At 41.1% G+C, this 27862-nt stretch overlaps 1 protein-coding gene across 2 annotated transcripts in view; it reads left to right on the top strand.

Moving 5' to 3' along the window:
* Positions 1 to 553: 553 nt before the first annotated feature.
* SNCAIP (synuclein alpha interacting protein) overlaps positions 554 to 27862 on the top strand; it is a 141658-nt gene continuing 114349 nt past the window's right edge. The window contains exon 1 of one of the 2 annotated variants that reach the window (XM_054589903.1): positions 554 to 605. The gene's annotated coding sequence lies outside the window, so the exon portion shown is untranslated. Of the gene's footprint in view, positions 606 to 1185; positions 1233 to 27862 lie in introns of those variants that run through there. The other variant, XM_054589904.1, reaches the window with a different exon arrangement.

The raw sequence follows: 27862 nt of genomic DNA, 5'->3' as shown, positions 1-27862 counted from the left end.
CCCGAGCCACCTCTCCTGGGAAAGAGATTTCTTAAAAAACCATTTAAAGCTTTCCAAAGGGCGAAAGCGAGATGGTCGTGAGCCAATGTTACCATAAGTGCTTCCACTCTCTCAAAACTCATTTCGGAAATAAGTAAGGAAAGAGACAGTCATCACTGCTGGGTTGGCATCGCCTCTTCCAGCGCCCCCCGCCTCTCCCCGCCCTAATTAAGAAAGACGCCAAAAGTAAAGTTAATAAAGTGGTGTTTTAAGCGTTGTTGAATTAAAAAGCCATTATTTCAGACCAAAGTCTTCTCCATCCACCACCCACACTTGAGTACAAAACCATCCGGGCAGAAGCCCCTTGCCATTCACTCCCTGGCGAAGTCCTCGGGGGTGGGAGAGCGGCCGGCGGGGCGGGGGTGAGGGGGGGCGCGGCAGGATTAGGGACTGCACACTCCGTGCCAACGCAAAATACTCTGCCAGAAGCTTTGAAGCACAGCAGTTTCCCAGGACCGTGCCCACGCTCCGTTTCCCCCCTTTCCCAGTCTCTTTGCCCGGTTTCGGCTGGAACCTGGAATGGTCTGGGGACGACTGAGGTGGCAGCGGTTGGCGCACGAATCGCGGTGAGGGGCGATTTAATTTCCAGGGGGGGAGAGGCCGCGAAATGGGGAGGGTCGGGGAGGGAGAGCGAGGGAAGCGGGGGGAAAAAGTAGGAGGGGAGGGGAAACCCAGAGGAGAAGCAAAGGCGGCAGAGATAAACGCTCAGGAGGTGAAGAAGAAAGAGCATGTTCGCGGACAGTCGCCGGCGGGCCGGCTGGGGGTCGCAGTAAGGAAGCTGCGAGGGAGGGGTGTGGGCCGGGCCGGGGGCGCCACGCTGAGGGCGGGAGGGGCGCTGTCAGTCAGGCCGAGTGGGGCTCGCGGGCTGGGGGGCGGGCGCCGGGCGCGCTACAGCCGGAGGGCGCGGCGGCTTCAGCAGCCCGGGCAGTGGCGGCCGCGCCCCCATCCCCGGCGGTGCGCTCATCGTCCCTCCGCGCCGGCTCGGGCCCGGCCGCCCCGGAGCTGCCCCCGTCCGCACGCGCCCTTCGGGGGGCCCGGGGAGCGGCGCCGGCGGCCGGCCGCATTGTGACGTAGCGGGGCCGCGGCAGCGCCCCCACCGCCCGCCCGCTCCTGCTGCGGCTGTTCCTTCTCCCGCCGCCGCCGTCCGTCAGTCTGTCCGCGCTCCAGAGCTGCCGGCGCGCCGGGCGCCCCCGGTGAGTCCAGGTCCAGGGCGGGCGCCGCAGGGAGGCTGGGGCGGCGGCGCGGGCGGCCAAGCCTTTCCAAGTTTGCAGAGGGCGACTCCGGCGGGTGTCGCCCCTGCTCCCCCAGCCCACAGGCCCCCTTTGTGCCGCGAGTCCGGGCTGTTCGGGTAAGCGGCGGCGACTCTGCAGAAAGGGTTTGGGGGAAGGTCTCTATAGTAACGGCGGCGGCGGCTACTGCTTTACTCTGGGGAAGGGGGACAGAGCCCCCGCCTCGGTTTCCAAAGGATTTTTCTTTTCATTTGCCTGCTTCCTGTGCTCATTATTTTTGCTGCCACCTCGGACCACGTAGGAGGCAGGGATGGGCAGTGCCGTGGCTCCTGAGGGCTGAGATAACGAAGGGTGAAGTAATAGTAGTATCAGCAGAACCTACAATAGTAATAGACGCCGAAGAGGAACACCTGGGCTTGCTGCCGCCCGTGGGTAGCCCCTCGCTCTTCAGCACCGCGGGTCCCGTCTGCCCCGTCCAGCCAGGGCTCCGACCGCCGTGCTCTGCCACTGTCCTGCGTCTGGGGCAGGTCCGTGTCAATTTCAGCGGGGCACGTTTCTCTCTTGGCCCTTCCTTGTGATGACTTTCATCTGCAGGTGATAAGCGAGGTGAACTGCTATTTTGGCTATTGTCAAATGACATGTTTTGTTTATTTCATTTTTATGAAAATAAAAGAGGGAAAATTATGAGCCATTACTGGCAGCCATACAGTTTCCACAGGAAATACTAGCATTCTTTGAGGAACACGCTACTGCTTGCAGAGAAGAAAGTCTTTAGGAAACAAAAAGGCAATAGCATTGTTGCTCATTTTCAATGGACCGCTAGGAGAGGGGAAACGTTTTTTTTTTTTTTTTTTTTTTTCCTGTGGGACATTGCTTTCCTTGGGAAAGTTAATTAAAGGAGCTTACTGTCGTGTCCATTTTTTCAGTTGCTGGTTAGCTGGGCCCCACTCCTCTTGGCTGTTACTGACAAGTGTCCGTCAAAGAGCCCCGAGGAAGGGAGAACCACTGCAGGACAGTCTCACCACACACCACGTGCTGTGGAGCCCGGCCAGGGTGCAGTTTGCAAAATGAAATAAGGGCTGTCTGGGGAGGTTTATGAGGATTACATGTGTGCAGAGTCTGTCAATTCTCCAAGGTGTCACTCTAAACAGTAATTTCCAAGCACCGCTTTCCTTGCCGAATATGCAGGAAGGCAGAAACCTATTTCTCTCATTGTGGAGCAGACATCCCAGCTGGGAGTGGGTTGAAATCTGTATTTCATTTGTAAATACTGAAATTCTAAAAGGTAGAGAGAACAAAGTGTAGGAAAGCAGTATGCTAATGTGTTCACATCTGGGAGAGAATGTCTGTTGGGTATCTCGGATTCATCTCAGTGTTAAATGACATGCAGCATGGTTACAGTGCAGGGAAACACCTTAAAGGTGTTCTTAAAACTATTTGAAAAAGATGTGACATTTTGGTAACAATCACGGAAGTCTCTCTGGAATGCCATATTAACTGAAGATTACTCATAACCAAACATGTAAGAGTTCCCAAGTCTAGAATTGGAAAGGAAAGATGCTGCTTCTCTTAAGAATATCTGTATATCTTAGTTAGAAATAAAATATAAAAAGGATACAATTTTGAATATAAACTTTTTTCCTCTGTAGCAAGCATTTCATAACAAAAGGTTACAAGACAGTAGGTTTGAAATGATGATGCATTTGTTTTGACATTTACCATGTGTTGATGTCCAAAAGATGGTGAGTAATGCAAATGAATTTCTCTGTCTACCATGTCACACTTTAGCTAATTCCAAGCAGTTGTTCTGGTGCAGGTGTACAGTGGAAATGCAGAACAGAGGCCAAGAAACTTTGTGCATGCTGTTGTTTTGGAAGGAATCGTAGCAGTACTTTACTGCTCTTAAGAAGGGGGAAACCCACACAAACATCTAATACAAACAAATGTCTTTGATGTCATCAGAGAAAGCCTGGAGCTGTTTTTTTTCTTGCCAAATTTAAGGCATTTTTTATCAAATGGGGAAATCTCCCAAGGAGCAGGTGCACCATTATAAAAAACATAAGGGAATTTCTCTATTAAATGCAAAATCTAATTGAACAGTAAGTGGAGAGTCAGTGACATTCTTAGACTAGAAGTCTCAATTTTGGCAGTCTGTCAGATTAGGGTTGCAAACCACATAGAAGAAATGTGTGTTTTGGTAGAACAATAATATTCTGGTGAAAATCAGACAGTTGCTTCTGTGAAACTTTTACCTTTACATACTTGTTTCTTTGTGCCGCCTTTTTATTGGTATGCAGGTTCACTTGCAAGAAGTAATTGTTTGAAAATGAATCAGTAAAATGATTCCTAATATGATATATCCTGTGTATGATTTTGCACTTTATAGGTTAGATAACTAGATTTTATATATATATATATATATAAATTTAATTTATATATCTCAGATTCAAGGTGCGTTCAAAGACCCCACTTATGATGAGAGGGAGCAGCAAAAAAATTGTAGCCTTTTTTATCAATCTACTATATGTTTGAGAACACTTGTTCCACCAAATGTTTTCTGCTAAGGAACAGTGTTCTGTGAGATAGGAGAAATAGGTGGAACGTGCTTGTAGACAGCCCAGAATTGAGGTCAGGGAATTGCTGTAGAAATCACTGTCTTGTAATCTTCGTTCTGTAAACCATGGGTAGAAGAGGAGTGACACAGTGATAATAAAACGTTAACCATATCCTTCTGCTCGTGGCATCAGGATGATCTGGAGACAGTAGACTGGTGGCAGAGTCAGCAGACCATTGCTGAGGTGAGGAAGGCTCTGACTAAGTCGGAGGCAGAGAGAATGGGAAGGATGGGATCGATCTGGGAAATCCCATATTTAGGATGAGGTTACTGATTATAGGGGGTTAGTGAAAGCCTAGAGTCAAAATTATTCTGAGATTTAAAAAAGCTTAAGTGACTGAAAGAATGATTGTGCTGTTGTAAGAAAAAGAGAGATCAGTGATTTATTTGAGGGGAGGGGAAAAATGAGTTCCAGAAAGGTTGAGTAAAAGAGGTAAATTGAATGTGAAAGTACCTTATAAGCTGTAGAGTATGCTATGAATATTAGCTATTGCTTAGTGTTTAAATCACAATGGATTCTGTATAGTTAAATGCCTGTAGTCATAAAGCAACAGAAACAAAATGGTACATGGAGGATATCCTAAGAGTCAGAGGAAGTCAGGAGAACCATTCTCAGGATGGAAACGGAACTACTCTGGGCGCCTGGGGAGTAGGAACTGATGTTCTTTTTCCTGAGGCACAGCTGGAGGTCTGCCTTTGGATTGCTCTGCCCTTGGCTTTAGAATACCAGGAAAGAGAACACTTTTGGCATAGTTTGAACACTTTTGGTGTAATTTGAGTGGCATGCACACTGCTGAGCCAGAAGCATTGATTGACAGCACCACCAAGACAGCACACAATAGAGAGTAGGTAGGTGCTTCCTCAAAGGATGTAGGGGCACTGTGTTTGGACACACAGTGGCAAAACCAACAAATGCCCACCAGGGGTGGGCCCCTGAAGATTTATTTGGGCCTAGCTTCTGGGAAGCAGACAGGGCAGGAGGTGACAATTTAAGCATATTCATATAGAGGTATAGGTGCATTAATAAAGGTTAAACCCATGCTAGTGGTGGCTTTTTCTCATGGAGGGAGAGTAAGAAAGAAAAGAGGGCCTAACCCAGTCTCCTTCATAAAGGTCAGTAGACATTTTATTAGAGGGGAGAGAAATTCAAAACGTGTTCTGTGTTTTTTCACCTAAGGGATCAGCTGAGGTGCTGCTTCACCAGCCTTGTTTTATAGATGGCCAGTCTGAAACTCAGGCGGTGTCCTTACCAGCAAGGACAGCTGTTGCGCCAGAGATACCTGGCCTCACTAACATGTACAATTAGTTTGAACAGCATACACAGCTGTTCTTTATGAAAGGGCCTGGGATGGACCAGCTCAGGGATGGACCAGCTCAAACCTAAGCATAGAATTTTATAATTTCTATTGTACAAGTCGAAGAACCCTGAAGATACTCAATAAATGTTAATGAGAGAATGTGCCATGGTTAGTGCAGTAACATTTTCTAAGGCAGTCTGTCTTGGCTTGTCATTATTCACGGTAGAATTTGCTATAAAGTCCCTAAATCTCTTGTGTAGATTTAAATGTTTTAAGGTACTATTATCAGGGTAATGTAGGTTTTTATAATCCACCACTCACAAAAGAAGACTCTTTTTTCTTTTTTGAAACATAGTTGTCTTTACTTGTTGTACTTGTCAGATCTCTTGCAGCGAGTCACAGGTAGGAAGGGCCATATCTTGGCTTCTCTATTGGAAAAGTTCAGGAAAGATCCACTGCTGATTTTCCTCTTGCCTTCATAATGGTAAAATGGTCATCAGCAGCTCAGGCTTAAATCCTGCAGGAAAAGGGAATAATTCAGGATTAACTATAATCAGACCACTTTAATCCTGTGTCCATGCCTGAACCAGTTCTTATGGCCAGAAGTTTGGGGCCTTTGGGGATGGCAGGGTGGTCTGTGTGAAGAGAGGGAGGGTGGAGGTGCATAGGAGTGTGGTCAAGAACCCTCTCAAACCAGATGATCTGAGTGCAGGGAAGGGACAGTTCTAAAAAAGGCAACATTGAACAGAGAGAATGGATGCTGTGCAAGAAATAGCAGATACCTACTCTTCCATCTGTTTTCCCTGGAGAATGTATCACCCTCTCACTAAGCCACCAGGCCATAAACCTGGGAATGATCCTGATCTCACCTCCTCCCTTTCCTTTTCCACTAATCAATATGCAGATTGATTAGGGCCTTCTGCTCTATCTTTCAGTGTTACTGTTTTTCTCCTTTAGTTTAGACCTTCTCTGTCTCACTCTTTGCAAGTTACCTGTAAAATGCTGCATCCAGTCATCCCACTTACAGGCCATCCTCCTCACTACTGCCTGAGTGCTCTTTCTAAAGAACAGATAGGTAAAACTGAATCATGAATCCGTGGTCAAAGGTACAAACTTCCAGTTGTGAATAAATAAGTCATAGGGATGTGATGTACAGCATGGTGACTATAGTTAATAATACTGTGTTGCATATTTGAAAGTTGCTAAGAAAGTAGATCTTAAAAGTTCTCATCACAAGAGAAAAAATGGCAACTATGTGTGGTAATAGATGTTTCATTCAAAACCTCATAGATAGAACTAAAGAGAACCTCATAAATAGAGAGAACCATTCAAAATCTCAAAGCTCTGGGCTGGCGGGACTCGGGGAGGAGGGACATCCAGGCTCCTGACCATGAATTCCCAGGGTCCCCCTGGTATGCGCCCTGCCTCCTTCTGTGGACTCAGCAGATGGCGATGAGGGAGGATGTGCAGCAAAGACTTCTTCTAGTTGCCCACATTATCCCCATGCTGTGCTGACCTATGTAACATCATGATTCCCTAATGCTCCATTTTCTCATTTTTATGCTTTTGCATGTGTTATTGTCTCTGTGGAATACCCTCCCTCCCTCCCTCCCTTCCTTCCTTCCTAAATCCTCACCCAAGGATATGTTCATTGATTTTAGAGAAGAGGAAGAGGGGGTAGGGGTGGCGGGGGAGGAGAGAGATACATCAGTGTGGGAGAAACATCATCGGTTGCCTCTGTCCGCGCCCCCACCCACCAGGGATTGAATGTGCACCCTAGGTATGTGCCCTGATCAGAAATCAGATCTGCAGCCCTTTGGAATACAAGATGATGCTCCCACCAACTGAGCCACCTGGCCGGGCCCTTTCTCATTTTTTTTTTTTTTTTTTGACCTAGTGAACATCTATTCCTCCTTCCAAACTCAAGCCATGTTATTTTTCAAGAAGCCTTTGCAGAAGATCCCTTCCTACCCAGCTCCTGCATCAGGCTTTACCCTCTGGTACAGTGGTGGCTATATTTGTATGGCTCTCACGCTTCTCCTTTTCTCTCTTCTTCATATATGCCTGTGCCTCTCACATCATATCTGTTCAGTAATTTTTAAATGAGTGAATGAAAAAATATGTACTGAATCATTAACCTTTAGGTTTTTGAGGTGATTTTTTTTAAGGCTTACTCTATTTCTTTTACCTTGATTCTGATATTTGCATCTCACTGTTGGACATGATGATAGGTTCTCTGTAGTTGCTTCTCAGGCACCTTTTCCACAGCTTTTGCGACTGTTGTGTGCTCTTTTCCTTCTTGATCACTAAGAGATACCTTAGGAAAAAACACTGAAAAGTATTACTGGCCCAAAATCAATCTCTAGTCTAGAAGCTATGGCTCAGAAATCAGATGAGGAATAATTTTTCTTCCTACCATAAAGAAGGTATTTAATAGTTAATATTTATTTGGTGCTTGCTTTGGTGCGTACCAGATGTCTTACAATTATTTTCTTATTTAATCCTCACAGCAGCCCCAAGAAAGAGGCATTATCACTATCATTCTTTTTCTCCATATGAGGAGACTATGATTTAAAGAGTTGAAGTAGCTTGCTTACCACCATGCTTCCTCCTGGCAGAGATTGTTGGGCCACTGGGCACTCATCTGGGTTGTTGAGGAGTAGAAGCAATCTTTGACTGGGCTCTTCCAGTTTCATTCATTATGATTTCTTTTTTGTTGTTCTAAAACGAAGTGACCACCTCCTAAGAATAAAGCTTTCAGCTACCTCCACTGGCCGTCGATTATGTGAATAAATTAAGAAAAAGATGCATTTTAAGAGGTAAGAACTGTAGTACTATCATTGAAATTAAGATGAGCTTCTGCTTTAGAGATTCCAGTCATATTCCTTTGTTCTTTTGATTTTGCTGTTGCCAGGTAATGAAGGCCTTTTACACAGGTTGTGCTGCAGTATATAACATGTAGGCCTCTTGAATAGGCACAGAAAAGGTTTCGTTCTGAGGATGACTCAAAAAGTTATTCCACAGATACATGAAATGAGCTAAACACTTTGGAAGATACAGAAGCTCAATGCTTTTTAATCTGGTTTCAGTCTGAGACCCTTTCGAGGTTCTGGTGAAAACTCTGGATTCTTTCCTTAGAGAGAAAAAAAAAGGTGTATACACACATGCACATGCACAGACCACTTTGTATGAGTTCAGGGTGTTTCCAGGTTCTGAGGGAGGGGAGCCTGTCTGTGGATTTCCTGGGGCTCCAAAAACTCCAGGTTAGAAGCCTTGTTTAAAACTATTAATACAATACAGCAGTCCTGGCTGGCATGGGTCAGTAGGTTGGAACATTGTTCCATGGACTAAAAGTGTGTGGGTTAGATTTCCCCATCAGGGCACACACCCAGGTCAGGTCCTGGGTTTGATTCCCGGTCAGGGCGTACACTGAGAAGGCAGCCTATTGAATAAGTTCCTCTGTTTGTCTGCCTGTCTGTCTGTCTCTCTTGTCTCTCTCCCTCTCTGTCTCTGTCTCTATCTCTATCTCTATTTTTATCTCTAATCTCTATCTCCCCTTCATTCCCTCCCTCCTTCCCTCTCTAAAAGCAATGAGAAAAAAAATGTTCTCAGGTGAGGATTAAAAAACAGCAACAAAAAACACACACAAAACTGGAATCCAGAAGAGATATAGTCATTGTTGAGTGTTTACTATGTATCACATGTAACCATTTATTGAGTGTTTATCATGTGCCAGTCCTTTATGAAAAGGGCATTATAGCTCACCAACCCTCTAAGACAAGCATGATGAGCCCTGTTTTAAGCTGTGGAGAATGTGGTTCAGCAAAGGAACTCAGTCTCCCAGCTGCCAAGTGGTGAGAGTGGAATGAAACACAGAACCCACATCTGCATCACTGCTACTTCACGCCGCCTCCGTGCTCGTTCGTCTTACCATGGGTATGAGACCTGTGCCAGTGAAATTATGAGGCAGCGTTAGCCCAGACTTCCCTCAACCGTCGACTTCCTTGTTTGAAGTCGGCAAGGGTCTGCTTCTGCCCAAAGGGCCTCCTGGAAGGCTTCCAGCTCACTGCCCTCCTTCACCTGTCACAGCTCTTCACACGCAGATAACGTCATTAGAGCAATCCAGCACTACTGCTAGACCGTTCCTCCGTGAGTTCCTAGCTCATTCCTGAATGCAGTCTACACATCTGGAAACTTAACTCAACGCATAGATTCTCAGTAACAAAAATGACTGCAAAGTCTCTGTTGGAGCCTGTCCAGAGACATTTATTTGGGACCTGCTGTGTTTGGGCTCTGTACTCGGATCTGTGGTCACAGCGGTGAGCACACAGCTGTGGTTCCTGAGCTTGCCACAGTTCCATCTAGCTTATATCTAGCAGACAAGGGAGCTAAAAAATAATTCAAATAAAGTGTGTAAGTTTTACAAAGAAGGAAGTATAAAGGATTTGTTCTGTGTGGGCTTCTGTTCTTGTGCAACTTCAGTGTTCTAGGGACGAATGTGTCTACTTCTTTATCCCTTTTCTCCCTCCCTCAGGGTGTTTAGAGCACTTCAGGGTTCCAGAATCTCAGCTGGCAGAGTAACGGGGACACACCAGCAAAGCAGTTCACCTTGCGCCTCTTTGCAGATGGGAAGGCAGAGTGACCGAATGACTGGCCACAGGTCGGGTGAAGACAGGGCCAACCAAGTAGTCTGGTCTCAGGCAGAGCGTGGCTCACTGTACGCCTCAGACCGCTTCTAAGTTATTTGTGATATGATTATTGTCATTGTTGTTTTGGGCCTTTATGTTGGGGCTGTTCTGCTGCAAATGAATCCAGCAGGCAAACACTCTTCAGGGAGAAACTACATCGCCAGCCTCTACTCCCTCTTTGCAGCTCCGGCTAGGCTCCCTTGGGTTTTGTCTCTTCTCCCATTCTGGTCACTTCTTGCCACTCACCCACCTGTCCCAAGGCAGCTCCCAGTTGTCCTCTTGAAGTGTCGTCTTGTGACTGTTTAGACTAGAACTGGCTGATAGAAATAATAGGATCCATGGAAGCAAGCCACATAGGTAATTTCAAATTTTCTAGTAGGCATGTTAAGAAAAGTAAAAGGAAATGGGTGAAATTTTACTAGTGTATTTTACTTAACCTAATATAGCCAAAATATTAGCATTTTCCCATGTAATCTATATTAAAAAATCATTAACCATATGCTTTGCGTTGTTTTTTTTTCAAACTCTTTGAAATTTAGGCTGGACTTTCTTCTTAACTCAGACTAGCCATACTTCTGATGCTCCTTAACCACATTAGGCTAGGGGCTCCCACAGTGGTGGACTGCAGGCTTGGGCTCTAAGGAGGACCTGGCAGTCCCGGAGTGAACTCAGTGACTCTGGTATTTGTCTTCTTAGTTCTTAGCTGGCACCTTAGGTGTTGCCTGTGCAGGAGGTGTTGTACATGGCCATCTGTGCTCTTGAACCTGGCTCTTGAGGGTAGGGAATGCGTCTGTTATCTTTCTGTCCTCATTGTAGAGTGCAGTGTTCAGTAGGCCCTCATTTGGTGTTTAGAACACTGGAAATGCTTTAATAAATGAGGGAGGGTTCACTGGGGACCCCAACTTCTGAAGAGATTGGTCTGTGGAGGCCCACCTCGCCGGCCCTGGCACCCATCTTTCAGTCCCTCATGCTGCCCACGTGCCACAGAACTGCGCTTGAGTCCAGCTGAATAGAGAGGGGCCCTCTGCCGTCAAAAGGAACATCCTAGCCTAGAATTGTTCTGAGCCTCCATGGGTCTTGTTTAGCTTTAGGTTTCACCTCTTCTAGTATTAAATACTAGAGAAATTTATCTTCAGTCTAATAGGTTAAATCATAATGATCTCATTTAACAGGATGACAAAAAAAGAAGATAAACCAAACACCAAAACAGAATTCATCCAACTGAACAAGCCTTCTACTGAGATTACTTAAAAGGCCAACTGACATCTATAACATTAAATATACAAGGGAGGAAGAGCCTGCACCAGGGAGCTGTTGGAGTCATCATGATGTGCTTTCTCTATGTTTCCAGTGGTTTTAGATCATCACTGCCCGCCCCTTCCCTGAGAATGGGAGATTTATGTCATGAGTCAGTTTGCCTTTGCGCATACAGTATTTAAAATTTGCAAGTGCTCCCGACCAACTAATGTGCATGGGCTGGCTTGCCTGTTTTACCCCTAATGATGTGTCATTTAAAATAATTCATACGACCAAGTCTCAAAGATTGGTACTCCCATAAAACCATACTAACCACATATTCAAATAGATTCAAAGTTTGAAAATGGAAGAAAATACGAGCATCTGATCTGTTCAGTCATATAAACATTTTCAGAAGGGATTCTTGTCTCAGAAAAGAGTATCATTACCTCACATCCATTTAAAGAGCACACTGAAATAGACGATGGAATTAGGCCTAACCTCCATTTTACCATTGATTACCAACTTCAACCTGAAAAGCTCATTGATCTGTTTGGGTTTTTGTTTCTCAGAGTGCATGAAGGGAGAAGAAAATCATGCTGTCATACACTATATAGGAGAACGATGAATGAAGTCTAGAAAATGTTTTGAACAATTCCTCCAAAAACTGTTTGGAATAGGTTCAGGGAAAGGTAGCTTGCCAATATCTTTGCAAAGCCTAAAAAGCTAGAAAAATTGTAGCATACATGATACAGGAGGTAACTAAACACTAGCCATGTATAAGTAGTTTGTAGATCTCTTCTTTAGTAAGTCAAGGATGGTACAAGAGAGACAAAGCTTTGCAACTCTTGGCTCCAGTTTTGTGAGTGCTGCTTTTATTTTTGAGTCTCTTAAAAAAGAACTTGTGCCTCTCTGTAACTGTAATATACTTCTTCCAACATGACTGCTCTGGTGTGCTGTGTTGGTGTAATTGAAAACCTATAAAAAGGCTGAGAGCTACTTTTGAATTGGCTCAGTGAACTTGGACTGGATTTGTCAAAGTGGTGAAAGGTTTAAAGGAATTTTCATAAATGAGGTCTCCAAGCTGTGTTTTAACCATAGAATTCCAATGAACTCCAAGGCCTGTGAACTTGGAGAATAGTGCCTCAGAGAAGAGCAATCATATCAAGATGGAAATAAATGATTCATTTTCATTCCCTGAGTTCTGCAGACATAGGCACACTTAGCCACTGATCATCATAATTTAGCAGTACTGTTGTGCACTAAAAATACAATTTAAAAGTCTAATCTTTAATTAAGTTGAGTACTCGCACATTAACATGGTTACAAATCTTGGGCACTGGATATAGCACAATGTTTACTCGTTGCTAGGAAATAGCAGAGCTCTTAGCGAGTTACAGATTGATTTGGTAAGAGGTTCTTACCAGTAATGTCCTTTATTGTTTCTTTTCTGTTTTGTTACATGATGTAGGTAAATACATTTCCTGCATCAAGAGTTTTGCACATGCAGACCTTTAGTTGGCAACAGGAAGTACAGGCGTGGGTACCTAAGTAAACATTTGGAAGATAATTGAAATAGTGATTTTTTACCTGGAGCTCTTGGATGAAATAAGCATTATGAAATATCTGAGTTTTCAATGAAATGAATTTTCCTTTGTGTTAGAATTATTAAGGAAATAGATTATTCTTTAACGTGTAATTATAATGAGGCTAATTGATGGTTTTATTGTACATTCTTGCCATTAGTGGGAAACTGTCAAATTAGGATAGAAACTTGATCCAGGTTGACGGTTTTCCAAAATCATTTAAACTTGCATGTAGGAAATCAACTCTGCTATTCTTTTTTCCTTTCCCTCCCTTTGGCAAACCTCACTGCATGACACATTGTACAATAGTTTTTAAAAATGCAAAGCTAATGCTTGCACAGCGTGAAAGGGAGCAGCTATGCCAGCTCGTTTGCCTTGTCCCTGAAAAAGATGAAAGATTTCTATGTGCTATTTCAGTCAGAATCAGGCATGAAAGAGTGGCCTCTCCAAGCTCAAAAACAGAACTGAGAAAAAAACCTACAGGGACAAATTCCTACTTGATCTATTTGAGGTTGGGCCTTGTACATGGGGCTGGCATTTCAAAGCAGGGGCCCTTCCTGAGGGATGGAAAATAGCAGCATACTTGATTATCTTGAGGAACAACCTCATGGTTGGGATGGCTTGTGCTTATTACAGGATTTTGCCTTGTAGTCAAGCTCAGAACAACCTGAGGAGACGTAGGGGAGGGTGCTACTGAGGCACAGGATCATGACGGCTCTCCAGGATATATGCCCATGACCTCTCTTCGTAATGAACACACTGTTAGCTTCTTTCTAGAAAATTATTGAGTCCTTCCTGTAGAAAGGCAGTTGTTGATTTTGGTAAGAATTGTTTTCTCAGTCTTACCTAGCACAGCTCCAGGTATATACCATATGATCAATATTCGTTGGTTAAATAAATGAATCCTCCAACAGGTTTTGCAAGGAAATCTATTAATATAAGACGCAAGGCTTTTCCATTGAATTAAGTAGAGGTTAAGGGCTTGGCTTGTTTTCTCAAAAGATATCATCATGTTACCTATGTTAATTATATTCAGAACATCCCTCTGACAAAGGATACTGCCAAGCAGTGGGCAAAGTGTGATGTGATGGAAGGTTTCACTGCTTAGCCACTGGATGGAATAGGTGATGGAATAGTAAGAGGCCTAAGACCTGCTTTTATAGAACTTTGATGCTGGAAGGGAAGTGGAGGTTTGATAGTAATGATATGGAAATGTAAGATAACAAAACTGGCACAAAGATTATAAGCTTCCTGGAGGTGGTTAATTATTTCCTATCATTCTCACTGTCTCCCAAGACACCCAACAGCATGTTTATAAATGATGTGGTGTAAAGATAATGAGGAATGGGCAGAATACCGTACTAGTGACGAGTATGGACTTGAACCTCAGAGCAATGCCTGGCTCAGCCTCTTTCTGTGTTTGTGACCTGGGGAAGCTTACCCAAACCTTTTGATGTTTTGATTTGCTTCTTCTTTCACTAACAAATATTTAGAGATTACCTCATTTATGTGAAGTAAGTTTTGGATGTTTGGGATAAAATGTGAAGAGTGGATGTCAGATCCAGCCTCTTCCTTTTTACACCTACTCTGTTGAGATGTTTGGGCTCAATCAGTAGGATCCTTTGTTCTTTGGCTTCTGGTTGGGTTTGGCCAATGGGAGGCATTAGCAGGAGGTGCAGGAAGAGAGTTTGAGCTGTTTATGCCTTGGGTTCCCTACTTACCAGGTCACATCCTGCTACTGTAGGCCATAGCTTCTGGCATGCAACCAGCTACCCAAGATTGCTTTATGAACTCTGTTAACTGTGCCCTCCTCCACATACTTCACACTGATTAACTCTTCCGTTCAGTCTTACTAGCTCACTATGCCATCTCTTACAGTTTCTCCAGACCTTGCCCATACTTTTGCAAATGTATCTTTATGAAACTATCCATAAATTGCATTTGAATGTGTCTTCTATTGGGAACCTGGCATAAGTGATTACCTGTCTGAGGTCATGACATGATTTAGGTAGAATTTATTATAATGATTGGCTCATAATAAGTATTCAGCAAAATTGTTATTATCATGAGGGTTTTTTTTTTAACCAAGTATTGGGTTTGCCATATTGTTGCACTTTAAAAAAAAATTTAAAAAGGTGAGTAGAAATCTCTTATCTTGAAAATGTTAAAATAGAAAAAAGTGAGATATATAGTCAAGGGCTAAAGTCACAGTGCTTTGGTGGCAAAATTAAAAAATGAAATAAAGATTTTTGACCTTGCTTCTTTGCATAGGGTATACAGTCAAAACATTTCTGTAAAAGAAACTTGAAAGATCAAAGTATTCAGTAAAGTAAAACATAACCTACCGGTATAATTGGGTATGCCTAGTGTTATCAACTCTATTCATGACCACTAAATAATAATTGGGTTGAATCATGGACAGTTCAGCATCTTCATTTAATTACTCTAAGGGTGAGGGCTAACCATTTGCACATTTATACCTTCTTGGTAGTTTCAAAGCAGATGATTTTTTAGGACTCAATTTCTTGTAGGCTCTTGAGGGTAGGTCTGTTTATTTATAATCAAAGTGAAATAGGATACTAGCACTATGATGTTCATATGGTAGATTTTCTACATATATCACATTTTTCCAATTTCTGTCTTAAAGTTCTCATTCTTAGTCACACAAAATAGGTCACAATGTGACATTTAGAGTTATCTCATCTATAACTTACAGTATACTCATGAAACCGTCAAGAATGAAGACAAATGAATTCCTGAAGAATTAGTGGTCAATTTGAAAAAGAAAATACCCAACAACTTCTTTTCATTTTATAAGAAATTTGTCATAGTTGTTGAAATTTCAGACCGTATCAATGTATCTTTCAATGTCTTGGAAAAAATTGTGTGAGTACTTTCTAACTAGAAGGAAAATGAATTTCAGACATGTCTTCTTTTTACAATTAAGTAGAGTCAAGGGAGGAATAGCAATTCGAAAGGCCTTTTGATGTCAGTCCAAAAAAAGGATTTATAGATTGTCTCTTCTGTTTAAGGAGCTGAGTAGGTAAAAACAAATATCCTGTTGCCAGAAGAGCTGATGCTTCTAGAAGGAATGACTGTCATTTGAACATTTGGGTCTCTTTTTATTCTTTGGCACTTTCTTTAAAGTTAATCCAGGTATGGCTCCTGTTGCTTTTTATTGTGAAGACTCTGCCTTTCATATGTTCATATGTCGGGCACTTAAATGTAAACTTTCTCAATTATCTATCTATCTTTGAATCGTCCTTTCTGGAGGAGGTACTACACCAAAGTGCTGTAATGATCTCCCCATTGATCCTGGTGAAACCTCCTATTGCTTCATTCCAGCCCTCTACTTCTGTCTAGATTTCATTTCTTCCCATTTTTTGCCTTGAGTGAAATATTATGGCATTTTCACTGGGAGGAATGAGTGTACTCATAGTGATTATTATTTTAAATGATTACACTGTTTTCACCACATAGGTTGTGTCAACCTTGAGTTCCAATAACATGGAAATAGAAAAACTTTGTAGTAGGTCACGCCAAAAGTATGTTATATACCTACGAACCTTCTGTGGCTGTTTGCCAAACAAAAGTCATCACAGGTTCTTTAGAGTAATTGATGGTGTTTGCAGATAGAGGACACATTACTTTGTGCAGTCATTTTATAAACATGCCTTGATACCTTTTCCTGTGTAGATGCAGTCTTTTTCTTCTCCGAAGGAAAATGTTTCTATCTTGTGGAGGGGAAAAAATTGTATATCAATAGTATAGGCACGAATCAAGTGCTATAGTAGGAAGGAGGAGGGAGCAATGAACTTCATCTGGAATTGAGAGGAAGGTGGTCAGTTTATCAAGGGATTCCCAGGAAAAGTGATATTTGATTTAGAGTTAAAGGCCAAGTGGGTTTTTACCAGGCATGAAATTTAGGGGAGGACATTGGATTCTGACAGACTTAGAAAATTGTGTTTTGATGTGACTTAACAGTAAGATACACGGTGTGGTGTCACAGGAGATAATGTTAAAAGGATGACTGGAGCCAAATCTTGATCCATTACCCACTACAGAAAAAGGGAGCTTATAAATTTTTTTCAACGAGTGATATTAATAAATAACGCTGCATAGGTTCTTGTATCATCCATTCCCAAGGCTTATGCTATCACCTGTCTTGGTAACTTCCAAATTTTTAATCTCTAGCCCTGGGCTAGAGATCCTCTTTGTCTTCTGGTTGTCTGCATTTTGATGTTTCATCAGCTCTGACAAAATCTACACCACAGAAAATAAATGTATCATCTCTGCCTCAAAATCTTGGCTCTGTCTCGATTTCTTAATTTAGTGAATAGCCCTAATTTTCAAGGGTGTTATCCCAAACACTCCATTCTCCTAAATCCCTCTTCTCTAATATCTCCCAACATTCAAACACTCAACAAGTTGCCTTATTTATCGAATTGCTCTAAACAATATTGTTTCCTTTCCAGTCCCATTTTTAATATCTTTATTCATGTTGTCATATGTTTTCCCCTTGATTACTGACACAACCTCTTAACCTAACTCCACCCATTTTTTATCAATTCCCCCACACTGTTACCAAGTTTCTTTCTAAAATTGATTGTATCACTGACTGCGCTAGTAAATTTTTAGTGGATTTTCATTGCCTGTATATAAAATCCAAAACCCTTAGTGTGACATACAAGCCCTTATGATTTTGGCCCTGCCCACCTGTTCAGCCTCCTGGGTCCCATGACCTATCCTCCACCCTCCTCCAGACTTATTAACTGGCTGGAAGCTCCCTGTAATTTCCAGCAGATTTTTGTCCTGGGAATTATCCTGTTCCTGTTCCTGTTCCCAGCCTTCTTCCCTGACACCTCATTCTTCTTGGTCTCTGTCTCCACCCAAATCAGGGTAAGGTGTTCGCACAACTGTGTGGTGATAGATTGTTTACTTTTCTTGGTCTCCACCAGACTTCAGGCTTCTCAGTGCCAGGAACCATGTCTTATTCATGACTACCATATTCCCAGTGCTTAGCTTCATGTCTGGCACATAGTTACAGCAAAAATAATAGCTCTTATGAAGTACTTATAATAGACCAGGCAAGGTGCTAATTTATGTACATGTATTATCTCCTTTAAAGGTGAAAGAAATCAAGCTGTGCTTTGGAAAGGGAATGTAGCAGAAAGACGAAGATAGGGAAGAGAATTGTTACATGTTCAGTCAGGAGTAGTTTAGCAAAACAAGTGAGAATTTAAAAGATCTACACTAAGGTAGAGATAGTAGAAATCAAGTGAGAATTTATTATAGGGATTTCTAGAGGTATTGGATGAATGGATGGATGGATGGACAGACAGAAGGAAGGAAAAAAGAAGGCTGGAAAGCCCAGCATGTGTTTTTTAGAACTTTCTGTAGGATTTGCTTTATTTAACTTACATATCTTAATAACTTAAGTGCAACAAGTTTATTCAGACTAGAGGAGCAACTCCCTAGCTGAAATGAAGCTTTGACTGGAAGCGAAGGGATTGTCAGTAGAGCAATGGTTAAAAGTGCTGGTTTGAATTCTTGCTCAGCCATTCACTAGCTATGGTAAAGGTACACTACTTAACCTTTAAAATGGAAGTACCTTCATTGTTGGGGTGTGTCAATGATGAAATTAAAAAAGAAAAGCAAGTGCTACTGTAGCATAGTGGGATTAGCAACACACAGTGAGATAGGGGTTTACCTCCATGTACAGCTTCACTCCTTAGCAATAGTGGGAAAGGGCAGCAGCGACTGTATGTGTAGTTTAGCTCATGTTTTTGATTGGCTTTCATTATATTTTGTAGATGTGTTACAACAGGAGAAATCTTGCTTTGTTTTATATTAAAAATGATAATTGGGTATACTAAAATTTACTTCAAGGAACTTTGTTAGGGTGTAGCCTAAGGAGATTTGGTTTTCCCACACAATTCTTGAAAAAGTAAGGAGAATAAATGTTAGTGGTGAACATTCAGTTAATGCACACAGCCTATTAAAATGTGGTACCTAGTTAATTCCTCTTTGGGGGAATTCTCAAGTTCATTGGTTTTGAATGTTCATTAATCAGTCCCTTTTACTATTCATTATTTCTGCTAAGATTTCGTAAAATGAAATCTTAGCAGGAAGAACCCTTAAAATACACTATTTTCCAAATGCTCAGAAGATATAATTAGTCCCTATATATCTCAAGGTAAAAGTATTATGTTCTTAAAGGAGAATTGCCCAGAAATAAATTTTAAGTACACACACACACACACACACACACACACACATATATGTATATATATATTTTTTGTTTTAATGACTGCCCAACCGACAATGAACAATGAATGAGTAAGCACCTGCAGTATTAACCTAGTATGGCTCTTCTGCTTTTGTAGCTTCTTTGACTCCATATTCTTTTTTCTTTAATGGATACAGACTTAAAACTTTTGGTGTCTCCTCTCAGTCCCCTATCATTCTCTGTCCCTCTATCTCGTATAATTTTTTCTGTCATAACTTTTATCTCAGCTTAGCATATCTTGTGTTTATTTGTTTCTTTATTATCTATTTCCCCCACCTGCATGTAAGCTGATAGGTGGATGACGTTTCTTTGTTCACTTCTATATTCTCCATACTTAGTATAATGCCTGGCCCATAGCAGAAATTGAGTAAATATTTATTGAATGGATGAGTGTGTAGATATAAATGTGTGCATAGTAGAGAGTCCTAAACAGGCTGTGCTGCCAGATGAGTGTGGTTTTGTAAACATTACTTGCTGAATATCGTGTAACACTTGTTCTCTGAAAACAAAACAACACTTGGAAACTACAAAGAAATATCAATAGAAAAATTCGAAATCACTCTTCAACTCTGAGACAATAATTTAACATTTTGGTTTATTATCCCCTCCAGGTTTTTGATATCATAATTATGTGTCATCCTGGATATATTATGTTGTAGTCTGCATTATTTTCACTTAGTATTGTATCATCAGCATCTTTCTGTGCTTTTATGGAAGTTTTTATACAGACTTATATTTTAAAATGTTGGAGTAAAAATACATTTCTCTCGCCTTCCAAATAACTACAGAATAATGAAAAGCAGGGAAGAAAATGCATCCATAATAAAAACAAGTCACTAGCAACATAGAGCAAAAACCTTGAAATACACCTGCCAAGTCAGTAATGTTCAGATACAGGAGAAGGAGGACATAAGAAACCATACTTGTCCCATCATTTTGGACCTCGAGCAAGACACAGATTTCTTTCTGTCAGTCATGGTCATTGACACCAATTCGACACCAATAGGAATCCCCCATTTGGGGTGCAAAGAAGGAAACTTTATTCAGTGCAAAGCAGCTCAGTTGTGAAACAGCGCAGCTATGGAGTAGCTCAGTTGTGACACAGCATGACTGAGAAAACAGTACATCTGTCAGGCAACCCTGGGGCCAGGCCTCTGTGTGCTCCTTTCCAGTCTGCTTTGTGCTGCACTGGTCTGCTCCACTGTGCTTTTGTCTTCTCTATTCTTTGCCAGTCTGCTCTGCTTTGCTCTTGCAAGATGTCTTCCATGGTTCAGCTCCAGCCAGGGAAATGCAGTTTTCGGTGGAAAGGGAAAGTGTGTTCTCGGAGCCAGAAGGGACCTGGCTTAAAGGAACAGAAGTTCCTACCCCTGGTCCTTGATTGGTTTGTCCTCCTGCAAATTAGAACTCCAAATCCTCACATTTTGATTGGCCTAAAATACATCGCCCTGATTGGTCAGAATAGAGCCGCTGCAGTTGGGTGGAGCTGTGTAGGGTTTTAGGAACTCCTTTATAAGGGCTGGCTCAGGTGGCAGAAACACAGTGCAGGTAGGCAGTTCAGTACAGGCTTCTCTCTTGTGCAGCTTGCATGAGGGGCTCTTGCGTAGAAATGGCTTCTAGGCTTGTTTGTTTGTTTGTTCTAAAGTTGAACCTGGTTAGCCACCAGAAAACCTTCTTAGTAGGTTTCTTTTTTCTGAGGGTCACGCTTACCATTAAGTGCAGTGCCATCAAAGACACCTCCAGTGTTCCCTGAATTATGTGACAGGACCTAGAGCTGTAGACTGTGGGAGAAGTTGGCAGTGACTCTGTAAGCATCCAAGTGTTACCACTGAAGGGCAGATGGAGTGGAACTGGAGGAGAAACCATTTTGCTGTACCATTTTAAGTTTCTCTTCTTAGCCTACCAGCTGAGGGAGCCTGGGAAAAGTAAAGTGTGAAAAGAAGGAAGAGCAAGCAGCCATTGCCTGTGAAGGCTTTGCTCTGAGGCCCACTTAGAGCAAGCGATGGGAAGAACAGGGGACAGAGAGAAAGGCTTTCTGGAAGAACTAGCCAGGCTTTTAGGGAAATGTATTACAGATTCTGTGAACACACTAAGATACTGACTGGCATTTGGTTAACTCAAAGAGTGAATAATTTCTCCCTAACCTATTTGGTACAGAGATAAGGCCACTAGGAATAATATAACCCATTAAGATTAGAAATAAGAATGAAATCGCTGAGCTTGTACAAACTTAGCGTAGTGTACAGAAAGAGGTTAGCACAAAGATAACAGCCATAAATCGAAGATTAAGCAGCATGGCACAAAAGGGCATGTGTTTCTGTAATTGTAAAATGAGCTTTGCAGCAAAAGGTGAAGCTGAGCTTTTCAAATTGCTGGAATGTCACTGTTTATTTATGGGCCAAGACAAAACTCATTTTTAGATAAATGACTAAATTGAAATACTATAATGTGGATCATTCAAGTGCTGTCATGGTTTAAAAATGTGACTATAAAAGTGTCACATTATTATGGAACTTGTTTGTGGGTTAGGTATTCTCCCAGCCCTGTCTCCTCAGTTTGTTGACTCCCTCGAGGCGTTACTACAGCCTGCCTTGCATGGCCAATACACAGGAGTTAGTGTAAAGCAAAACCTAGTCCTTTCTACTTCATACAGCCTGGAAGAATCTCTAAAACTCTTTAAACCAGAGCTGTTGTTGTCAGTGATATTATTAGATGAAGTAAAAATGAAGGTGCTTTGTTGACGGAGACCATACCTGATCGCCAGGAAAACAGTGGGCTCTTCAAACTTCAGATGCATATTTAATTTTCAGCTTTATAGTCTACATTCTACTTGTCCTACCGTTTCCCTTGGGAACACAAACTGTGGCATCTCTCTGCCCATTTTAACCAAGGCAGTGCTTTTACTACACATGGTGGGACAAAAGTAGGTCTACAGTTGTTTGTGTGGAATCTAATACAATAATAAATAATAATGCAAGAATAAACTGTGTTTTTGCATACTCACAACTGAACACTTACATTTGTCCCACCCTGTATAACTCGTTAAAACAGTGCCACCTGAGAGGGTAGCTCAGTTGGTTAAAGCATCATCCTGATATGCCAAGGATGTGGATTCGATCTCTGCTCAGGGCACATATAAGCAGCAACCAATGAAGGCAAAAATAAGTGGAACAATTAATTGATGTCTCTCTTGCTCTCTCTGTCTCAAATCAATTAAAAAAAAAAAAAAGCCAGCACAAGACTGCACAACAGCAGAAGCCCCACATTTTGTGTGCCTTACAGATTATGAATGGAAATCTACTACCAATGTGAGTAAATCACATTTTACATTTTATCATAGGCCACAGTGGGCTGATATGTTTGGGGACAGAGGCTGATTTAGAAATAGTGGGGCAATGGAATATATGCTGTAGTGGATATGGAAGAGGTGGCGGCCACAAGAGAAAGTAGATTTATATGGAAAACTGAGCTTTTTAAAGAAGAGAGAAGTTAATCAAGAGGATGGGGCAGGTAGCAATTTGAGAGGATTCTGTAACAGCCTAGCATTCTTGCAAGAGTTTGTAAGAAGAGGAACTCAAGGAAAATGAAAATAGAAATGTCAAACTAATTATGGCAAGCACAAACATACCATGTGCAGACACTGTCGTAAATGCTTTACGTATGTCAACTAATTGAATCTTCACAATAACCCAGTGAGATAGGAATGATTAACATCGCTGTTATACAGATGGAAAAAAAAAAAAAAAGAAACATAGAGAGTTTTAAAGTGTTTTGCCTAAGTCACACAGCTAACAAGAGGCCCACCTGGGATTTGAATCTGGGAACCTCAGATCCAAGCCCACACTCTTGATCATGACACTCTATATTGTCTCTTTCAGTCATGATGACAAATTAAGATGATTCGTAAAAGTTTATTGTGTGAAAGAATGAGATGGCAGTCAGGTCTTTGTTCAAGGTCAACACTTGACTAATTCATACGCAAGAGTTACAGCAGAGAAGTGATGAGTAAAAGAGGGCACACAAGTTCATGTCTGTGGACATCAGGCAGTAAAATTGAGTGAGGGAAAACAGTAGGTTACTGAAAATAATAGCAAAGCCTTATCTGGGAACTTTGGATTCATATGAGAAAAATGGTTTCTTTTCAAAGTTTTATCCTACAATTGAAAAATGTTAGATATTGTTCCACTCTATAGAGGTCCTAAATTAAATAGTGTATTAAATATTTTATTGTCACCATTATGCAAAGGAACAAACCACTGGTTTTGGTTAAGTATTCAGTAAGTTGTGAATGATTCCTTCAACTTATGCCCTTTGGGCAAAGTGATATTGACCATATAGGTGTGGATATAGTTACTGCAGTTTTCAGGAAATGCTTTGAATTGCCAGAGATATTACTAAATCAGTGTAGAGTTGGCTAGAAGATAGTCTTAAATGCTTTTGACAAAGTACTTTTTAACAACTAGCACAGTTGAAAAGGTGAGAGGAAGACTTTTGGGCAATAGAAATACATATTTTCAAGCATTTTCCCATTTCCTTTTTATTGACAATGAAGATACTATATGATTTTATTTTAAATAGAAATAAACCTAATGTTTTAGCATTCATCCTTAGCAGAATATAGTTGTTAGGGAGAACAACAGTTTTATAGAGAAGTTTGAGTTGAATAATTGCCAAGGACCTAAAAGACAGGCTACTTCATATGCCATATCTGAGGTGTCATCTCTACGCTGTCAAAATAACTGCTTAGTTCAAGTAACCGTTCAATTCCCTGACCAAATAGGCAAAACTAATCATTTGGCTAAATTAACCTGTCTTTATTTTTTTTCTCTCATCTTCCGTGATCAGAAGTACCCATTTATAGTTGCAGACAAAGCAGATATACCAGCTCTTATGAAAAATAAATGGTATTTCAATTATGATGGTATGGGAAGCCTGACCTTAGTAACCTTTAAAGCACAGAGAGTTCAGGCAGATAGTTTTCTCAGACTGTTGTACATCAGGCTCCTGCTGGTTTTTGTTGTACATCAGGTTCCCTAGGAAACAGACTCTGGCAGAAGTTTATTAGAGAGTTTTCTCAGAGTCAATACCTGTGGAAGGAAGCAGATATGGGCAGAAGGAGAGGTTGGGCTCTGATACAGTCTCACCGAAGGCCTCAACTGACCTCTCGAGAGCTCTGAAGTGAGGGGTGCTCTTCAGCAGTGTTCCGAGTTGGGACAAGGGGGCCTGGCCTGTGTAAGTCCATGCCAGCCAACCACTGGAGACAGTCGGCCTCTGGAGGCTCTCTCCAGCCCAGGGCAGCTCCCAGGGAGCTGGCAGCTGAAGGCTTTCCTCACCAGCAGCTGGAGAATAAGTCCTTCAGGCTTGAAAGGGAATCTGGGAAGCACACAGCAGTACCTTCTATAGTAACTGACTAAAATATTTTGAAATTTTAAGAAAAAAATTGTAATAAAAAATAATCTACATTTTTGTGGATATTTAAGTTATATAGAGTTATCACAGAAATTTGTACAAAGAAAATAAAGCTAAAAGAAATTTTGTTACTTGAATAAGGCTTTTTTGTGTAGAAAAGAGGAAGAGGTCTTATGTTTAGTTATGTAGTGGTTATCAAGAGAATGTGTATGTGAGCGTGTGTAATAGATAAAGTGAGTCAACTAGTAATAGATAAATAAAATGAGCCACTTTTAGTCTTATGCACTGTATTAATCTTAATGTTAGGAACTTAACATATTATCTAGTCTGTGTGCCTCCCTGTGAGGCAGGTACTGTTGTCCTCATTCTACTGGTAATGGACAGACTCCTAGAGGTTAAGTGACTTGTCAGAGATCTCACAGCTACTTAGTGGTGTAGTCATGACTCTGAGCCACGCCTGCCCTTTCAAAGTTCTTTTTCTTGGTCCTATACTGTTTTGTTGATTCTAATCCTTGAAGCTTATCTAGAAATGTTGTTTCAATAGAAAACAGTTCATTCTAACGTTTCCTTATCCAGCTTTTTGTCCTTAAACAAACTCAGAAATTTGACTTTAAATGGAGTGTTTATTGCATTTGACCCTTGCCACAACTTCTGTAGCTAAAAGGCAAGTATTTTTATCCCGACTTCCTCAGGAGTGTAGTAGTGCTGATGACAGTGACCCAGCATCCTCTGAAAGCAGGTCCAATCGGGATGACTTCTGCCCTCACTGAATAGAAGATTTAGCAGGTAACGGAAACTTCTGATGCTAAAATGTGATGGGAGCCAGAGGTGACATTGATTCCACATCCCGTGCTTTATTCCCCCTTTGGTGGGATTAACACGGGGAAAGAAAAATGTGTGTATATGTGTGTGTATTGAGAATAGAAACAAACTACTAGCCTTTAAATGACCCTCCACTATAATCATTTTGTTTATTATGAAGAGATTCTGGAACCAGTGGAAAGAAATCAATAGAGTGGATACCCAAAAAATATAAGTATGTACACATGAAGTATGTGACATTCGAAATAAATGTATACCTCATTTAGAGTAGAATTAACTTCCTGTGGGTTTTTCCTTTGATTAGAATATGTTCTATATTCTGGGAGAATATGGTTGACTGATCCCCACACTTTGAATCAGGTTACAAATGATACAACACTTCCTTTGCTCTGTGTGAGTGTCGGCTCCCCCTCCTTCATTTTTGATGGCACAGTTGAAGTAGACAAGGTTCTCTTGTTCCTTTGCTTATTTTAATAGGGTACTGCTTGTGTGGGATAATTCAGGAGAATTTTAAGATATGTTGGATTTTCATATAGTTCATCTTCTATAGTGAAAAAAAGAATAAGGAGAGTCATTGTAATAGTTTTAGTCATGTATGTTCTTTGGTATAATGAAGTAAATGACAAATAATCTCAATCTGGAATGTTTTATGCCTTTTCTCAAGCAATGATTACTTTATATTTGGTTTTAGCTCAATATTAATTTAATGGAGGATTTTGAGAACAGTTGGGTGGAACAGATATTTCTGCATGATTGATTCAGTGTCCCATATATATTGTATAACTTCATTATAAAGTATTGGGACTTTAGTATTAAAAACAGATGACAATATGTTTGCTTTTTGAAATGTAGAAATAAGGATATCATTACATAAACATATAAAGATTTTAATACATCATGAACACATATGCATGCATGTGTGTTCATTAACAAGTCAGTCAGCTTAAATATACATTCATGACTTATCAGTATTAATCTAAATGTCTATAAACTGGGTTACACTACCCGTGCTACAGGCAAGACCAACTAAGACTTTATTATTTTTATTGTTCTGGGTATTAAAATGGTCACAGAACTTATTAAAATGGTACAGTAATACCATTTCATATCTGTGCCTGCATGTATTAAGTTATGCCAACTCTGATAATTATAATGGTTCCTGAATGAGAACCAAATGAAAGATGCCTTTGCTTTCTCTTTTTTCCCCCTACAGTGAACTCACAAATCAAGTACTAATATCATATCTTGAGAATTCATAAATGTACAACAATTTAATAAAGACTTTCAGGTTTCAACGTTATTTTAGATCCCCATAGTATTTGAATGAGGTTTTGTGTGTTATTCAAGTCTGTTGGCCCAAGTCTTCAAGAGAATGTTCATTTCCTAAAACCTCTTTATGGGCTAAACATAAGAGTTTATAGCAGGATTCACACGCACCTTGGCTTCTAGGGCAGGGATCCTAAAGTCATATGCGTACAGAGGCAGGAAGTACTTGGATACCAGGAGGGCACTTGGGTATTATTATACAGTGTGGAGTGGTGGAAACTGGCAAATTGAATGAGTCGGCCGGTCTAAAAGAAGCAGCTGGGTTTGTGATTATTTGGGAAGGTAGTGCCACTTTCTCCACATCTGATTTTCAAGAGAAGACAAAAATATGGATGTTTTTGTAAAAATTCCTTATTTTTAGAACACTGAGTGGGCCAAATCAATCCCGTATGTGTGCTGCATGTGGCCTAAAGGCCTCCAATATTAACATTCCCATCTAAGTCATGGGAAACTGGAGTCCTGGGTTGTCTTCCATCTTACATACATGGGTTGTCAATATAGTTTGAGTAGGAAACTAATGATCTTAATAGAATCTTCAAAGCAGAATCAAAACCAACTTTAGATACATTTAAATTTTCTTCTTCAAGTGTGAAAAACATAGTGACCCTTTAGTTCTCTAGTTTAAACCATGTATATGTACTTTTAACCAGAAGGGGATGGGAGAGTTGTAATCCTGTTTCATTTGAAATATTGTGTTTTATTATTGATTGGTCCAAAATTGGATACCAAATTTCCTCTTTCCCACTTATACCTCACTATGAGATTTCCTGTCCTGATTCAAGTTTTTGTGGCCAGTTTTTATCTGATCATTTGTCTGTCTGATATTCTTGATATGTTTTTATAACATTTTTAACAGAAAGTTTAAGTGCTATTTATGGAAAGCAAGGCGGTCAGCGTGAGGGGTCTCCTGTGATTTCTCAAGTTGTTTTCACGTTTGACTGATACTGGCTTCTAGAACAGAAGTCTGGGAACTAACAATGAATGCTAGACCACTGAACATAGGTTTCTTTCCTTTCCAAGTCTGTCTTTAGGGGCAGAGAGAAAAGATGAATGAGAATGGAAAATAGATGCTTGCTGCTGAGCAGGAGGTTAATTATATTAATTTTAGAGTCAACCCTCTTTGAAGACAATATAATAATCTATAAAAAATGGAATGCCAACAAGGAGCCAAACTACTATTACCTTTTTTTCTGTTTAAGAGCACAATATGTTATAGCAATCAGGAGCTAATAAATTGCCCTTACAAGCAGTTTAGAAAAAGACACGGTATAAAAGCCTACTTAGACTTGGAAACTGTGGGGAGATTCTTTTCCCTCTTGCACCTGAGGT

The sequence above is a fragment of the Pteronotus mesoamericanus genome, unplaced genomic scaffold, assembly GCF_021234165.1.
Source record: "Pteronotus mesoamericanus isolate MK-2021 breed Mesoamerican mustached bat unplaced genomic scaffold, CSHL_Meso_final scaffold_167, whole genome shotgun sequence".
Classification (NCBI taxonomy): Eukaryota; Metazoa; Chordata; class Mammalia; order Chiroptera; family Mormoopidae; genus Pteronotus; species Pteronotus mesoamericanus.
Note: the sequence above shows the minus strand (reverse complement) of the source record. Positions and strands in the feature narration are given on the sequence as shown.